Here is a 5,724-nt window from a genome sequence, read left to right on the forward strand (position 1 = left end):
CTTCCTCAGTGTCACTCAGGAAGAAGAGGCGCTGGTGAGCCTTCTTGACCAGGCAGGAGGTTGGTTGACCAGGACATGTCCGCCGAGATGTGGATCCCAGAAATGAAACTGGAGACACGCCAACAGCCATTCCATCGATGTGGATGGGTGTCGTGCGTGCCTCTTGGCTCCTTTCTGAAGTCCACGATGAGCTCCTTGGTTTGGTGTGTGTGAGGAGCTGGTTATTTTCAGTGACAATGTGGCCAGGTGCTGATCTCTTCCCTGTAGGCAGTCTCATCGTGTTGCTGATGAGACCAATCACCGTAGTGTCGTCCGCAAACTTGATGATGGAATTAGATCGTACACAGGCTTGCAGTCGGAGGTGAAGAGGGAGTAGGAAACGGGCTCAGCACACAGCCCTGTGGTACACCAGTGTTGAGTGTGATGGACGTGGAGCAGTTGGAGCCTGATCGAACAATTCTGGGGTTGTTGGTAAGAAAGTCCAAAATCCAATTGCAGTGGAGGTGTGATGCCCAGGTCTCCAAGTTTGGCTATTAACTTAGCCGGGATGACAGTGTTGAATGCTGAGCTGAAGTCAACCAACAGTATTCGTGCTAAGTGTTCTATTGTCCAGGATGTGTAGCACAGAGTGCAGTGCCAGGAAACCGCATCCTCTGTGCTCTTTGCTACGGTAGGCGAACTGGTGTGAGTCCATGTTGATGGTAGCGGATCCTTTAGGTTGTGCCAGGACCGCCGCTCAAAGCACTTCATTACGATGGGTGTGAGTGCTACAGGGCGTAGTCGTTAGGCACTTCGGGCTGGAGTGTTTTGGCACTGGCACAATGGACGTGACATTAAAGCATGTTGGTACAGCAGCTGGCAAGAGACAGGTTGAAGATGTCTGTAAAAAACTCCAGCGAGCTGCTCCGACATGCCCTGAGTACGCGTTCCAGGGATGTATCCGGTCCAGCAGCCTTGTGCGTGCTGATCCTGCTCAGTGCCTTGCAGACATCTGTGGAGAGAGGTGGATGGGGGGGTGGTCAGCTGAGGTTTGAGCTTGGTGGCAGTTCTCTGTTGTCTCTTCAAAGCGAGCATAAAGTCTCTTAAGTCGTGTCAGGAAGTTGACATCAGTGGCTACGGGGGTGGAGGTGAGTGGGTTTATAGGCACTGATGGCCTGAATGCCCTGCCACGCGTCGAGGATTCACGTTGGAGAAGTGTCCCTTATCTTCAGCTTGTAGCAGTGCTTGGCCTCTTTGATGCCCCTTTTCAATTTGCCCTGGATGTGCTATAGGCCTGTGCGTCTCCTGATCTGAAGGCAGTATTGCGTGTCTTCAATAGGAGTCGCACTTCCTGTTCATCCAGGCTTTGTTTGGGTTGTGTGATCTGCTTCTTGGTTGTAACAGTGTTATGTGGTGTTAATATCATCCAGTACAGAGGGAGGTGTAGCAGTCATGTCCGTGTGAGAGCCACGGTGGCTTGATACAACGTACTCCAGTCTGTGTGTAGAAACCTTTCCTGAAGTGATGAATCTGCTCCTGCAGGACACCCCTTGATGGTCTTCACTGATGGTTCACGGTTGATGGAGGGGCATATTTGGGGGTGAGGAACAAAGAAAGTGATCGACGTCCCAGGTGGGGAGGGGTGTCGCGACGTAGGCTCCGCCATGTTTGTGTAAACATGGTCTAAAGTTTGTTTCCTTGGTGTGACAAGAACATGCTGGTGAAATTTTGGTAGCACTGACTTCAAGTTTGAATGATTAAAATCACCAGCGACAATAACGCAGCTTCCGGTGTGAACGGTCTGTGTTTACTAATGGCTGCGTGAAGTTCTTTCATAGCAAACTTGGCGTCAGCGTCGGGGGGAATATAGGCTGCAGTGATAATCGTACAAGTGAACTCCCTGGTAGATAGAACGTCTACATTTAACCATGAGAAACTCATGCCGCACAGCGTCCTGCTATGCCATGAACTACTACAAGGAACTGCTACAAACTACAATTTTTCTGTTTTGTTATTGCCACTCTTCATTCTAACCCCAACCGGCCCGTCAGACACCGCCTACCAAGAGCCTGGGTCTGACCGAGGTTTCTGCCTAAAAGGAAGTTTTTCCTCGCCACTCTCGCACTGTTGCTTGCTCTGGAGGAAACCACTAGAACTGTTGGGTCCTTGTAAATTCTGGAGTGTGGTCTATCTGTATAGTGTCTTGAGATAACTCTTGTTATGAATTGATACTATAAATAAAATTGAATTGAATTGAATAGCCACTATAGCCAGTCACCGGGAGGGGGGGGCTCACTTTGACTGATCTGTCATGTTTGCTTGCATTAAGGCCAGCTAGAGCCTATCCCCGCCCGCCCCCGCCAAGGTACGGTAAGCTATGCCGTACCGGAGGCTGAACAAACTTATTGAACAGCGACAGCCTTGGGGCCACCGCAGGCCACCTCGGTAAGCATGTTAGAGCTAGCATTGTATTGTTGTCAAGGTAGTAGCAAGTATCTACTGGCTAGCTACCGTTAGCTAGTTAGTTAAGTTAGCCTTGACAACAATCCAATGCTAGCTCCGCGATTTGGAAAACATGCTTATCGAGGTGGCCTGCGGTGGCCCTGAGGCTGTTGCTGTCGCTGTTGAATAACTTCGTACAGCCACCGGACGGCTCTGGCGACGTTCTCGGCTAACGGATTGTTAGACATTTCGCAGTGTGACCATGGCCATAGTACCGTGCCTGTGGGGGCGGGCGGGGATAGGCTCTTGCTGGCCTTAATGCAAGCGAACGTGACCATACCCCCCCCGTGGCTGGCTATAGGGCTATAATTCCCACACCATTCAAAGTGACAACTAAAAACTCAAGTACTCTTCAAATACAGTTTTCCCCACTGTGTTTATTATTTTAGGTAGTTATATTTTAACGTTTATCCAAGTTCAAGAGTCCATATCCCCGGATGAGATGATTTTTATTAATTATTTGACACTATAAACACACACTGACCTCCTCGAGCTTTTAATTTGGTACTTCCGGTTACCGGCATTTAATTTGCATATTAGCTAAATATTTAGTTTCACACGAAACATTTAGATTAACATTAGATTTATAATTTAATTTAATTTATATTTTATTTAACATTTAGATTTTAGATTTAACATTTAGATTTAGATTTAAATTAGATTTAACATTTGATTAGATTTATTTTAGATAACATTTAGATTTAGATTAGATTTAACATTTAGATTAGATAGATTTGACATTTAGATTAGATTAACATTTAGTATTAGATTTAACATTGATTTAGATTTGCATTTAGATTAACATTTAACATTTAGGGTAAATGTAATATTTGGATTTCACTATTTAAAATATTTCCAAGTTGACAAATATTGTTGTAAATGTGCAAGAAAGTGACCCTCAAAATTTCATACAGTTTTTAAACATTATTAAAGCCAAATGTGACAAAATGTTGCTGTTATTTTCAGCACGAGCCGCTTTACAAACGGCGCCCCATGATTGTAAATGTAAAATGTAGAATAAAAAAGAATAACTATTGTAAATGTGAAACAAAAAATGTTAAACAATATTTTTTCAAATCAGTGGCAGGGCGCTTGTTGGTCCTCACAGAGACTGCAGTAGAGGAAGGGGGAAGAGACGAAAAGGGAGATTGTCCTTATGTTTTTAGGATTGTACACAGAATGAGAGACAGTGGGACTGATAGAGACGTTTGATGTCTGATGGAGGTGCAGCAGGAGGGAAAGTGGTTCTTGTTGCAGTGGCGTCAATCAAACTGCCAGATGATGTGGTGGCAGTGCTGGAAACAAACTGGACAAAAAGAGAAGATTTTTATGTACAGTACCATACAAACTAGCCTCTCAAAGAGATCCATCGTTATAGTTTATATTTGTTAAGTTTAACACAAAGTCATTTCAATTCAGTTTATTTAAGAAGAAAAGAGTGCAAACTCATAAAATGCATTATTAAACATGGGTTACACAATATTAGAAAATGGCTACCAAATTCATTAAGCAACATGTGGAATCATACCTGAGAAGGTTTCCGGTACACTGAGGTTGGGCTCCAACATGTGAAAAAAGCAGTAAAATCTCAGTTGTCATTTTCATAAATACAATAAAGCTTTCAGAAATGTAAAAATGGGTTTCAGCTTTAATGCTCTACCTAAAATGTCTTACTTGATATCACAAGAGTATCTATCCTAAGAGGTGCAGTGCAGATAACCGAGGAGTGGACGCTAGGTATGTAAGTTAAATTTACTTTTGTACTTATGTACTTTTATTTTTCCATGTTTGCAAGAAGGGAGACATGGGCATCAGGAATCTATGAAAGTCCTAGCAACTATTTTTAAGAATGGAAATGAACTGAAAAGAAAAATGTACAGTGTCCAAAACACAACAGAGCTGAAAAAAACAATTGAATTGGGATTTGTCCTTGATCGGATTTTAAAATGTAACACAGATTTCCAAGAGTTTACTGATGTTGATGGAAGTGTGCTTGACAGATTCCAAGTGCACTTTTAAACTCCGGTACATTTTTACCATAATGCATAACAATTTTCTTTTTTAATCATGTGAATTGTGTTTCGGAAAAGTCGGACAGAGAAGACTCTCTGTAGTCTCTGCTCTTAATTGTCTGTTCAGCCTACACACGAGCCAGATCAGCAGGCTGGTCTGAGGCCTCTACTTGAAATGAAAGTTCCAGAAATATTTGATTAACTTCAAACTAAGGGCATTGTGACAGAGAAGACCAGAATAAAAACTTATTAAAATTTGCATCTCTGACTTGGTGGAGAAGCATGGATTGTAAGTACAGTATATGAACGTGAACTGTATGTTATTTTTGCCTCTTATAAGAGTGGTTATACAAATAAGCCCACTTGTCATGATTGAAGAATGTACAGCATATGTGCATTGAATGTAATTCTGAATGTATGAATTGCAATGGGGGGATAAAGTATATAGACATTCTCCTTTACTTGATACAGGGCACATTTTATGTTAACCGTTGCTTTTTAATCACACATTTGACAGTAAGGTCTTATGTCATTTTCAAAAGAACAGAAAAAAGGTCTTATGAGTTGTTTGGTTCACTAGTTATCCGTCCACTTCTGAAAAGGTGGTTCTTGCAAAGAACATCATCACCATCTTGTGACTGTGCAATATTGATTTACTTAATATTAGTACTTAATCATTTCATTCCATCACTGTGCAATATTATTTATTGAGTGTTAACACTTACCTATGCTTTTTCAAGCTGATTTATATATGTATACTTGACAGTCACTACACTTTATATCTTTGACTTTATATTTTTGATATTTTATACTGTTATATTTTATACTGTTATATTCTTATATTTTTTTGTGTCAACACTGCAAAGGGATTGCTTTAATCTCGTTGCACAAGTACCGTGTACTTGTGTATAATGACAATAAAGGCATTCTATTCTATTCTATTCTATCTTCCCATCACTTAACTGTTGAGAGTATACAGTAGGTCCCGTCCACGGGACCGTTTGAGGAAGTGTTGACTTCCCTCATAAATTGCGAGCATTAAACCGTCATCAACACGCTAATGCCATACATCATTTGAAAGCTTAAAGTCTCATGATTCCATTGAGCCCACACACAAAGTAATAAGGTGACCTACAGCGGTTCTAATCATGTTCTGAAGTAAAGAAATACAGAAAGATTTGAGTCTAATCAAGTGTGTTTTCCTACCTGTCTCCTTGTGTCTTTAATCACA

The 5,724-nt window shown here is 41.8% G+C and overlaps 1 long non-coding RNA gene across 1 annotated transcript in view; it reads left to right on the plus strand.

Annotated features, from left to right (window-relative positions):
* The first annotated feature begins 4,604 nt into the window (after nt 1-4,604).
* The window catches only part of LOC116699101 (uncharacterized), a 7,900-nt gene continuing 6,780 nt past the window's right edge, over nt 4,605-5,724 (plus strand). The window contains exons 1-2 of the long non-coding RNA XR_004334365.1: nt 4,605-4,782; nt 5,074-5,127. This is a non-coding gene — a long non-coding RNA (uncharacterized LOC116699101). The remainder of the gene's footprint in view (nt 4,783-5,073; nt 5,128-5,724) is intronic.

Source organism: Etheostoma spectabile, chromosome 12, assembly GCF_008692095.1.
Source record: "Etheostoma spectabile isolate EspeVRDwgs_2016 chromosome 12, UIUC_Espe_1.0, whole genome shotgun sequence".
Taxonomy (NCBI): Eukaryota; Metazoa; Chordata; class Actinopteri; order Perciformes; family Percidae; genus Etheostoma; species Etheostoma spectabile.